General features: G+C 46.1%; 1 protein-coding gene across 2 annotated transcripts in view; it reads left to right on the top strand.

The window, feature by feature from the left end:
* PEAK1 (pseudopodium enriched atypical kinase 1) overlaps window positions 1–12,967 on the top strand; it is a 1,072,364-nt gene that overhangs the window by 154,253 nt on the left and 905,144 nt on the right. The window lies entirely within an intron of this gene.

Genomic DNA, 12,967 nt, shown 5'->3' with positions numbered 1-12,967 from the left:
ATCTGCAGTCCTTTCATATGGGTTGTCCTGCCTCAGGCAGCCCTTCGGTCAGCCGGATTCCAAAGTCTGGGTCTGGCATCGGCTGATGTCACCCTTTCCCCGACGTCAGAGCGCCTGGAGTATAAAAGTGTCAGCCGAAGCCATCTTCCTCGGTCTTTCTTGCTGCGTGGTGCCCGAAGCAGAAGCAGTTCGCAAGTGCTGGTCGGCCAGCTCCTGTAATTTCAGCTACCGAAGACTTCAAAAGCTAAGTACCCCGTTGGGGACTCTTTCTTGCATCAGCCGATGTCAGATCAAACGCTTAAAGTTAATAATTGCTTAACTTGTGGGAAACAAATACCTCTTAAGGATTTCCACTCCTACTGCCTCCCCTGCCTAGGCCCAGACCACGACGTCTTGGCCTGTACTGCCTGTGCCTCCTTCAATCGACGCACTCTTAGGCGTCGGGCGGAGTTTGCAGAGGAATTTTTTGGGGCTAGTTACTGTTACAGTGTGCCATCGGAGACTCCGACTTCTCATTTAACCAAAAAACGGAAGGACAAGGACCGACACACGCAGAACGAGGTTTCGGCTGAAACCACGCCTAGGCCTACCGCGAGTGTCTCGGTCTCGGCTGAAACAGAGTCCTTGGTACTTCCGACCGTCGAAACCGCACAACCGACAACCTCGGCCCCGGAGGCCTCTTCTGAGTCGGTTATAGAATTTCCCTCAGAGACCGGTGCTCAGGAAACATCCGACACCATTCCCTTAGACAAAACTATGCCAGCATGTGGAGCAGCCAGGCCTCCTGCATCCATATCCATTAAGGCATTCACTAGGGCTAAGGCTGCAAAGCAGCCAAAATCTCTGCCTCCCAAGGCAATTCCTCAGGGATCCACTACAGGTTCACAGATTTTAAGTTTTGCTGAGGACCTTATTTCCTTAATTAGGGGCTCTCAGCCACATCCGGACAAGGGCTCTCAACCTCCTCTAGACAAAAGGCCCAGGGTTGAGCCCACTGATCCCCAGTCCTCTCATGAGGCCTCAGATGGCTCTGCTCTATCGGACTACCAGGAGGAGGCCTTTACGGCCTACGAGGATTCTGATGCAGAGGAATCTATTCCCTCGGCCTCCCCTCCTGAAGAGCTGTCCTTTGGGGAGACCCTTCACTCCATGAGAGAGCATTTCCAATGGCAGGGCCAGGAATTCTCTGATTCCAGGAAGAGATTAAGGACTTTTTTGCATTTACCTCAGCATAGACCTTTGGCTATTCCTCCTGTTTTAAATGTCATTGATGATGTGTACACTGAGTCTAGCATTACCCCTGACTCACTTCCTCCGGCTCCTGTTAAACCCGATAGGTACTACAGGGTTCCGGATTCACATCATTTCCTTTACAACGGCCAACTCTGCTGACCCAGAAACTATTTCCCAGGGCCGTAAAGGGGTTGCAACTGCCAATACCAAAAATCCACTCCCCTCCGAAAGGGAGTCCAGGGCTTTAGAGAGATGGGGTAAAAAAGTGTATACTTCTTCCACTCTTTCTATGAGGGCTTTAAATTGTCAATTCCATATGATACAGTACCAAGAGTATTTGTTAGATGAATTGCATAAAAAACTGTCTTCACCTGAACCCTTAGATCGCAAGTCACTGCAGGATCTGGTACGTAACTCTCAACAGGTTAGCAACCATTTCTTGCAGTGTGGTTATGATGCATTGGAAGCTTCATGTAGGTCAGCAGTGACAGGGGCAGTCATACGTAGGCATGCTTGGCTGAAGGAACAAACTCTGCCAGATGATGTTAAAGCAAAGCTTCTGGATGCGCCACTGGAAAAGCAAAAGTTGTTTGGCTCCACTGCTCAGGAGGTCTTAAAGAAATTTGAGGAAAAGGCTAAATCTGTACAAACAGTCAAAGATTTTCTCCAGGTCTAACCACCAAGGTTCAGTAGAAATTGGCCTTCTAAGAATTGGTCCTTTCCGGACACGGACATATTTCAGAGAGGCAAGAACAGGCGTGCCAGAGGTAGAGGGCAAGCTAGAGGCTCCTACAGAGGACGTCAATGGCAGCCTCCTAACCAGAGAGGTAGTGCAGGACCTACAACTGCTGCACAAGGACAGACTCAATGACTTCACCTTGACCCCGCCAACCAGGGCTCAATTGGAAGCACCTTTGGGCGGAAAGCTATCTTTATTCTCAAAAAATTGGCACAGTATTACAAGGGACAAATGGACACTGCAAATAATAGACAAAGGATACAGGTTCCATTTTCATACATTACCAAAAAGAAAAGGCATGCCAAACCTGCCACCGAATCAAAGGGCAGAGGCTTTAAAACAAATTTCCAACCTATTGCAAATGAAAGCTGTAGAAAGGGTTCCTCTCACAGAACAAGGCCAAGGATTTTATTCAAGACTATTCCTTGTCCCAAGAAAAGAAAAACAATGGAGGCCTATTCTCGACTTGTCCGCACTGAATACTTATCTCATTGTGCCAAAATTCAAAATACTGACTTTACAGCAACTCCTTCCCATGCTGGGCAAGGGGTCTTGGCTGGTAACTCTAGACCTCAAGGAGGCATACCTGCATGTCCCTATCAGACAAAGTTGCAGAAGACACCTCAGATTTCTTGCAGGTTCAGAGCATTATCAATTCTCAGCATTGCCCTTTGGCTTATCTACTGCGCCCAGAGTATTCACAAAATGCCTGGCATCAGTAATTGCACACTGCAGACTTCAGGGGATTCAAATATACCCATATCTGGACGACTGCCTTATACAAGCGGACAGCCAACAAACTTTGGTAAAACACTTGAATTATGCCATCCGCCTACTTCAGGCCTTGGGATACACAGTCAACATTCACAAATCAAGACTTGTTCCATCCCAAAGAATAACTTTTCTGGGTGCAAAACTAGATACAACCACCCAAATGGCTTTTCTCACAGAAGAAAAACAAAGACAACTACCGGATTACTTCGAAAATCTGTCAAAACAAACTCAGCTGACTGCAAGGAAAATCCTGCAGGCCCTGGGTTACATGGCATCTTGCATTCTTCTGATTCCACAAGCAAGGCTGCATATGAGGAAACTACAATGGTACCTAAGGAATTTATGGTCTCAACACAGTCACAGCCTAGAAGCTTTGATACCACTCATTCCATGCCTTCAAAAGGAATTTCTGTGGTGGGCTCAAGCAAGCCAGTCAAACAGGGGTCTGCCCTTCAGCAAACCAATAACCAGCCAAACCATTACAACGGACGCTTCAGGCCATGGATGGGGAGCACACATGGAGGGCAGATGCATCCAAGGACTATAGTCACAGAAAGAATTGCGCATGCACATAAACCAAAAGGAAATGCTGGCGGCGATACATGCAGTCGAGGCCTTCAAACATTTTCTGCATCAAGGACACCTGCTAATAAGGACAGACAGTACCACAGTTATGTGGTACATAAACAAGCAAGGAGGTACCCATTCCTACCCTCTTTGCAGGCTGGCAATGAATCTTTGGGAACTTTCCCTAAAACTCAATATAGAGCTGCAATCCCAGTTTGTGCCAGGAAAAGACAATACACTGGCGGACAGCCTAAGCAGAAATATCATGGATCCACACAAATGGATGCTGCACCCAGACATCTTCCTTCAGATAACACAATCATGGGGGAGGCCGGACATAGATCTTTTTGCGTCCCACCACAACCATCAGCTGAAGAAATTCTGCTCAAGGACATACCACCCACAAGCATGGAAAGTGGACGCCCTCTCTTTCAGCTGGAATACTCTATAACAGTGTACGCATTTCCACCTCTTCCATTAATGATCAAGGTCTTACAGAAAATCAGGACAGAGCAGCCAAAAGTGATTCTGATAGCTCCGGACTGGCCAAGGCAGCTCTGGTACCCACTGTTAAGGAGCATGTCACGCACGAAACCGTGGCCTCTACCACAATGGCCACTTCTTCTGACACTGCACAACTACAAAACTCTGCACTCCAGCCTGAAAACCCTGCAGCTGACAGCCTGGAGAATACATTGACTCCTCACCAGGAAAAGCTCTCCGAGAATGAAGGATATCATCATGGAAGCTCGCAGGCCTTCCACAAGAAAGGCATATTCAGCAAAATGGAAAAGATTTCGCACTTGGAGCACCGCAAAGGGCCTAGATGCGACAGTGATGAACATGGCACATATCCTGGACTACTTGGCAGAAATGCTCCACAATGGCCTTTCTTACTCTTCCATAAAAATTCATGCTTCAGCAATTTCAGCAGAATACAATACTGATCCACCTGTCTTCTCTCATCCTCTCCTAAGGCAGTTTCTAAGAGGAATTAAAAACATCAATCCTCCAAGGAAACCACCAGTGCCTACATGGGACCTTAACTTCATGTTGGAAAAACTAACTCTACCTCCCTTTGAACCAGCAGCATCTTCAGAACTACAGTTCCTGTCTTGGAAGACTGCTTTCCTTCTGGCCATAACCTCAGCAAGAAGAGTATCTGAATTGCAGGCCCTCATGGCAGTTCAACCATTCCTTATTTTTCATCAGGACAGAGTCTTATTGAGAACCAATCCTTCATTCATGCCAAAGGTGGTATCCAGGGTCTCATTGAACCAAGCTATTCACCTGCCTACCTTCTTCCCAAATCCACAAAACAAGGGGGAGAAACTTCTGCATACCCTGTACATTCACAGACAGTTGCGCTACTACTTGGACAGAACTAAGACTTACAGAAAAACTGACCAGCTGTTTGTAGCTTATGCTGCTGGTATACAAGGAAAAGCAATTTCCAAACAGACAATTTCAAAATGAATAGGGAATTGCATTCAATTCTGTTACTCTTTTCATGGCAAAACTGTGCCAGCTACAATTAGACCTCATTCCACCAGAGCCACAGCCACCTCCACACCTTCTTAAGAGGGGTGGCTACTAAGGACATTTCAAAAGCTGCTACATGGAGCTCCGTGCATACATTTTCCAAGCATTACAACTTACCCTTATATTCCAGATCCAGAGCAGGCTTTGCTACGGCAGTCTTGCAAGGCATTTTAGCTACACCATCCTTTACTTAGATCCTACCACCCCCAGCTTGGCTATGGTATTCTACCCATATGTAAGGACTGCAGATGCATCCTTGAAGGACATAGTACAGTTTTGTACCTACCATAAATGTAGATGTCCGATAGGTATGCATCTGCAGTCAGGTTTACCCTCCCTCCTTCCCCTCTGTGATATTTCTTGGGTACTTATCCCTCTTATAGCTAGCTGGGGTTATCTATTATGGTGTATTTGTTTTATATTACTGTGCATGTTTGGAAATTTTTTGCATCTCTCCAAATTTAGCCTTCCTTAGAGGGCACCTGGCATCTGGGGCAAGAAAAATTGAGGAAGATGGCGTCGGCTGACACTTTTATACCCCAGGCGCTCTGACGTCGGGGAAAGGGCGACATCAGCTGACGCCGGACCCAGTCTTTGGAATCCGGCCGACCGAAGGGCTGCCTGAGGCAGGACAACCCATATGTAAGGACTGCAGATGCATACCTATCGGACATCTACATTTATGGTAGGTACAAAACTGTACTTTCAGGAAATCCTAAGGGCTTTTCCGTGACGCACGTGGTGAGTCGCCCATCAGGAAGAACCCCCCCCCCCCCAGGCAGAGGGGATCCCGTAACCTGGGGTTCAGGGAATCCTTTTCTGGGCAGCCCTACCAGCGCTCCTGAAGAGCAGCCCAATTGATTGCCTCTGGAAGCAGTCCGGGGACAATTCTCTCTGCACCCCTTATCTTGGCAGTCAGTAACATCAGATTCCAGCGTCTCCCATTAAACGTGTCATTCTGACCTTCAAAAAACCCTCTACTTGAAAAGTGTACAGGAGTAAGTGGAAAAGGTTCTCAGTCTGGGCCAGGAGCAGGAATCTGGATACGTTTTCTGCTTCGCTTTCAGATGTACTTTTGTTCTTCTCCCTTTTCCAAGAGGGAGCAAGTTTTTCCACTATTAAGCTGCAGTTGGCGATTTCCAGTTTTCACGACAGCTCCGAATTCACCTTTTCATCAAGGCTTTGTAAGGCCTTTATGCAGGAGGTTTTTCTGCTTCAGCCTCCAGTTAAGGACCCTTCACCTCCTTGGGACCTCATGCTGGTTCTGCAGTCTTTGATTAGGAGTTCCTTTAAACCTGCTAGTTCTTGTGATCTCAAGTTTCTGTCTTGGAGGACAGTTCTTCTGGTGGCTATCACTTCAGCTAGGAGGGTCTCAGAACTGCAAGCTCTCACCATTACTCCTGCTTGCATGACTTTTCACAAGGACAGAGTCGCTCTGAGAGTGAACCCCTCCTGCTTACCCAAGATTGCTTGCGAGATTACCCTAAATCAATGTATTCAGCTTCCAGTATTCTTCCCCAACTATTCCAAAAGAGAGTATATCCTTCATACTCTGGATGTTCACCGACAGCTACAGTTCTGCTTGCATAGGAATAAAGATTTTCGTAAGTCAGAGAAGCTTTTTCTACTAATAGATGTGGCCTTCCAGTCTCTAAGGTCACTGTTTCTAAATGGATATCTAGCTGCTTTTCTGTGGTCTACAATCTTAACCACCTGGAAGTTCCAGGTCATGTCAGTGCTCATTCTACTAGGTCTGTAGCAACTTCTTCAGCCTTTGTAGCAAGGCTTTCTATTGATGACATCGGTGCTGCTGCCACTTGGGTTAATCCTCACACCTTTATATCCCATTACAAGCTGGATTTGATTTCTAGGAGTAGGGCTTCTTTTGGCTCCACAGTGATCCAGCATGTCCTTCCTTGAGGTCTCCCAGGATATATGGCAGCCTGGGACTCTGACCCCATGGTGATGCATGAAGACATGGATAACATCACATAGAGTTATGTACTTACCATAACTTGGCATCTGTGTTATCCTGTATCTTCATTCATCACATTTTCCACCCGCCATCCCCCTACCTGTTTTGACCGTGGAAGAAGTTGGAGTGATTTCCTTCCAACTTGGTAGGAGTAGCTTTTACGATTACATTAGCAAACTCGATCTGAGGATTACAGAGCAACAGGGCATTATGGGAGGAGGAGGAGCCAGAGTCGTGGATCTATCTGTTGAATGTTGCCAGCTCAGATCCGATGTCTGATAGAAGACCGTATGGTGATGAATGAAGACATAGGATAACAGGTGTCAAGTTATGGTAAATACTTAACTCATTTTTGGATGAAACCCAGCCCTCTGGTACAGAAGGATAAAGCCCTGAACATCTTAGATGACACATGTTTGAGTAGTCATACAGGTGCTGTAGGGTCAGGGGGTTGAGAGGCTACTCAGAGTGGTGGATTTCTTTTTTGAAAAGGTCACCAAAGCAGTAGATGAAGGCAGAATGCTACATGCCACATAGCTTGACCTGGCCAAAACTTTTGACACAGTTTCCCATTCAGGCATAGTAGAAAAGCTAGATGAACTGGGATTAAACCCCTGTCACCTGCTGGCTTGACATCTGGCTCACAGATGGAATGCAGGAAATCGAAACTGAGGCTGTTACCTCCACAAAGGTCAGTCATCAGTGGAGTTACTCAGGGTTCTGTGCTGGGACCCCTCCTGTTTTACTTCAGAAAAGTACATACAAAAGTCAGTACCAAAGGGCTGTGGCTGTCTACATTTGTATGTGACTGCAAGTTATGAGTAGTCACTGAATCCCCAGATGACTTGATCATCCTGCAGGAAAGTTTGTCTCAAATAAATAACTGATGCAAAAGTCATGGCCTGAAACTAAATGCCAAAAAAATGCATGATTATATCTTTTGGGAAGTCTTCTACCCCAGGAAACTACCACATTGAAAATTTGCCCCTAAGAGTTGACCAAGTTGTTAAGGATTTGGGAACTTATGTGGACAGTGACCTAACTTTTGACCAACATGTGTCACTTGTTTGAGAGTCTTTCTATATTGTGCAGCTTATAAACAAAAGGATTGCGTCTAGATCTAGTGATGTTATTGTCTGCCTTTACTCGGCCCTCATTAGGTATCTGTCCATGCACATGCAACAGATGGAAGTCCCATAGAGATACTTTACTAAAAGGATACAAGGCCTAAACAGCATGTCTTATGTGGATCAACTCAAAGCTTTACTATACTCTGTATCCTCCAGACTGCTAAGAAGAGACCTCTGTCTGGCTTACAAGGCATCTTCTGACCCAATAATGATGGATTTACTGCACATCAGCAAGTCAGATGGAACTAGAAGTACTCTGTCTGGGGAAATAAATCTCTTCTGCAACATCAACATAACAGTTTGGAGGTACAGGATACCAATGCAGGATGAGGAGGATACCGTTTCTCTGGAAAACACTCCCCTTCCACATAAAACAAAATTCATCGCTGTACATATTCAAGTGCAAGTTGAATCTGTGGATAGGAAACAAAAAAATGTACCCCAGGACCACCCACTGTACTATTAGTGAATAGAGGCAGCTCCTAAATGCTTTATCATATGCATGGATCCTCTTAAATTATGATAGGATCCTAGTTATTTTCATTAGGTGTAGTATATAATTGTCAGCCATGGGATGGGTAAGGCCAATTTCTAACCAAATGGGATAGGTTAATTCAAGCACAAAAAGGGGAAATTGGCTAGGCTTAAAATGGCCCTCAAGGGCAGCTAGCTTAGTACTTAGCTGTGAACTTCTAAAAAGTATGCTCACGTCTCCCAAGGCAGCTTTACACAGTATATGCGGGCTGGTCTGTTCCCTAACACCTACCTGTCTCTCATGTTCCTTCAACAAGCAAATTAGATCACTAGTGAAAACCTCCAAGGCCAATTTTGAATAAAAACTAGCCTCCATAACAAAGGGAAACCATAAAGCCTTCTTTAGTTACGTCAGGCCCAGGTTTGTTACGAATTAGTACTTAACAGTATCACTTACACTGATCCTGTTGATTTAGCCAACCTGCTGGCAGATAGGTTCAGTGCAAAATTCACGCCCCTGCCCCCCCAAAGGCCCTTTCGACATCCCAGATACTTGTTCTGCACCTCACATTTCTGTAGATCATGTTATAGGCCCTATCCAAGGCAGAAACACAGCTTTAATGAGACCTGATAGTATCCCAGGATGTATTCTGCACCATCTCCAGCAAGAACTGGCTTTTCCATTGAGCACCCTTTTCAACCACAGCCTAAGTACTGGCTTCATTCCAGCAGAGTGGAGAACTGCCATTGTCATCTCCTTACACAAAGGTGGTGCCACTATCGCCCCATTAGCTTAACAAGTCTAATCTGTAAAGCCATGGAGTGTATTATTATGGATCTCATAAACAAGGACTTGGGCAATCTCCAAGCACATGACCCCACGTAGCTCAGATTCATCAAGGGCAGATCTTGCCTATTGAACCTGATTGACTTCTTTGAGACTGTCACCAAGGCCCTGGATGAGGGAAAGTCAGTAGTATATACAGCTTACCTTGACTTGGCCAAAGCCCTTTGACACAATACCCCACTCGGGCATCATCAAAAAGCTAACACAACTTGACGTAAATCCCTATCTCATCAGGTGGGTGGCCAGCTGGCTCACCGACAGGACCCTCAGAGTCAAAATAGGCACCTCCACCTCCAGTAGCAGACCTGTCACTAGTGGAGTTCCCCAGGGATCTATCCTGGGACTCCTACTGTTTGGCATCTATTTCTCTGAGGTACAAGCAAAGGCAAAAGGCCTGTGGCTGACCAAGTTTGCCGATGACTGTAAGTTGGGTGCTGTCATTGACTTCCCAAATGATGTTAACATATTACAAGAGGGTCTCACAGCAACTAATGACTGGTGCCAAAGTCATGGCCTCAAGCTAAATGCAAAAACAATGTATCATCATACCATTCGTCAAAATCATGGCCCCCTACTGATTACCACATCAACGGCAATCCCCTAAGCACACAACCTGTGCTGAAAGACCTGGAAACTCAGATTGATAACAATCTCTCATTTGACCATCATGTAGCGGCAGTGGTCAGAAAAGCCTTTTACTTAGTTCGTCTCAAAAGTAAAGGGATTGCATCCAGAAAAAAAGGAGGTTTGTTACCTCTATACTCCTCCCTCATTAGACCAGTAATTGAGTATAACGCCCCATTTGGGATGTACCTTTCCAAACATTTGCACCAACTGGAAAGGCCACTGTAATACCTCACAAAGAGAATCCATGGCCTCCAACACTTGTCCTGTGCAGGCAGGCTCAAATCACTGGCACTCTACTCTGTGTCATACAGATTGCTCAGGGGTGATTTGTGTCTCGCCTACAAGGCATTCTGGGACCCTGCCCTACTAGAGATGCTCCATATCCGTAAGTCTAACTCCACACGCAGTACCCGTTCAAAAGGCCTGAACCTGATATGTGATATTAACAAAATGTGCTGGAGAGACAGGTTTGTCTCCCAGAAGCTGCCCCATTTCTGGAATAGACTTGCCACACGTCAAACAAAGCACCTCACTGACCCTCTTCAAGAGCAGCCTTGATGACTGGATGGGAAACCACAAATTCGTCCCAGGGGGTTCCAACCGTGTCCTACATTGACAGGGGTGACAGGTGCTAACTGAGGTTTATTTTTGGGGATAAACTCTTGGCTAGGCTTGTAAGGTCCCCAGGTCCATTAGCCTAGTAACCTCCTATGATCCAATGGGGGCTTGGAGGACTGTTGTCATGGTGAATGAACAAATGGATCAGTTGGATGCCAACAGTTGATTGGATTAAACAGTTAATGTTTTGTATATTATTTTGCTCACTGTTTTACAAAACTTCAGTAGACAGAATAGAATAGTAAAATGTACAAGGGCAGGGTACCAGGTGTATTTTTCATGTATTCTAGATTGTACGTCTGGTGACTGGATTTTGTTAGGAAGGGGTGCAAATTGCTTTTACAAAGCTGACTGATGATCTCAGAGTCTTTGCTTTAAATTCTTTATTTCTAGATAAAATTGTAAGTTAAATTTTTTTAAATAAGTACAATTAATTTGGCGTTCATAATTAAATCACTGCAGTAGTATGGGATGTCCTGACATGGAACGTACCACCTGGCCAGCTTCCAAAGCTTTAATACTTTTTTTATACACCCTAGCCACTGGTATGCACAAGGGTTGCAGAGAGGGTTGCAGAGTAAAAACCAAAATTCAAGAATGTTTTTGCCACCGAAGAGTGTTCCCCTCTCTAGACTTTGGATGATCCACAGTCAGCTAGCACTACTTCAGAGCTGGGCAGATATGTTCCCCATTGGGGATTACCTTCCACTCAAAGTTTTTTTTTTTTTTTTCCTCGTTAAATAATTGTTAGGGCATTTTTGCCGATGTCCTTCAAGAATGCAACTGCAGTCATAACATGTGGGTTGTCCTGCCTCAGGCAGCCCTCGGTTGGCCGTATTCCAAAGTCTGGGTCCGACGTCGGCTGATGTCGCATTTCTCTCCGACGTCAGAGCGGCTGGAGTACATAAGCATCAGCCGACGCCATTTTCTTCAGTCTTTCTTGCCGCGTGGTGCCCGAAGCAGAAGCAGTTCGCAAGTGCCGGTCGGTCAGCTCCTGTATTCTACGATACCGAAGTCATCAAAAAAGCTAAGTACCCCGTTGGGGACCTTTTCTTGCCTCAGCCGATGTCAGAAATTACTGAAAAGTTAACAATTGTCTTTTTTGTGGTAAACAAATACCTCATAAGGATTTCCACTCTTACTGCCTCCCTTGCCTGGGCCCAGACCACGACGTCTCGGCCTGTGTAGCCTGTGCTCGCTTCAACAAGCGCACTCTCAGGCGCCGGGCGGAGTTCGCTGAAGATTTTTTTGGCGATAAATTTGCCTACACCATGCCGTCGGATCTTCCGACATCGCAAACTCCCAAAAAGCGAAAAGACCGGGACCGACATCCTCGGCCCGTCTACCACCGACTCCACGCCAAAACCTAGCGCCAAGTGCTCCGGTTCCCTCTGAGACGGTCTCCGCACCGCTTCGAACCGAAGACACCGCATTACCGGCGACTCCGATTCCAGACATTACTCCGCCAGTTATAGACTTTCCTCCGGATACCGAAACCGAGGAAATGCCCGAGACCATTGCTGTAGACAAAGTCACTCCTGCACGTGGAGCTGCCAGGCCTCCTATGGCCATGTCTATTAAGGCCTACACTAGGGCTAAGGCAGCCAGCAAAACAAAGCATATTACTTCTAAATCCTTACCTCAGCCGACTCCGGAGACACAAATTATGTCCATGGCTGCTGATTTAATTTCCATGATTAGAGGTTCACAGGCCCATCCTGCGAGAGCATCCCAGCCTCCTCCTGATAAAAGGCCCCAGGTTGAACCCTCTGACCCTACTCCTTCAAATGAAGACTCTGAGGGCTCTGTCCACTCTGATAGCCAGGAAGAGCTCTTCCAGACCTATGAGGACTCGGATGCAGAAGATTCCATCCCTTCGGCCTCCCCTCCTGAGGATATTTCTTTCGGGGAAGTTCTGCACACCATGAGGGAACATTTCAAGTGGCAGGGTCAGGAATATTCTGATTCTAGGAAACGCCTTAGGACTTTCCTTAAGAAGCCTCAGCACAGGCCCTTAGCTATTCCTCCTGTACTTGATGTTCTGGATGATTTGTATTCTGACTCTAGTGCTACCCCTGATTCTCTTCCTCCTGCTCCAGCCAAGCCAGACAGGTATTACAGGGTCCCAGAAACTCATTCCCATCTATTCAGGGCCCATACTGCTGATCTGGAAACTATTTCACAGGGGCCTAAAGGAGTTTCAGCCTCCACCTCAAAAAATCCTTTGCCCTCCAACAGGGAAGCAAGGTCATTAGAGAGATGGGGCAAAAGGTTTACACATCCACTACCTTATCTATGAGAGCTTTAAATTGCCTTTTTCATATGTTACAATATCAGGATTATCTCTTAGAAGATTTACAAAAAACATTAGCTTCTCCTGATCCTTTAGACAGGAAGACTTTGCAGGAAGCTGTACATAACACTCAGCAAGTAAGAAATCA

Source organism: Protopterus annectens, chromosome 7.part0, assembly GCF_019279795.1.
Source record: "Protopterus annectens isolate FY-2018-M chromosome 7.part0, PAN1.0, whole genome shotgun sequence".
Lineage (NCBI taxonomy): Eukaryota > Metazoa > Chordata > Ceratodontiformes > Protopteridae > Protopterus > Protopterus annectens.
Note: the sequence above shows the minus strand (reverse complement) of the source record. Positions and strands in the feature narration are given on the sequence as shown.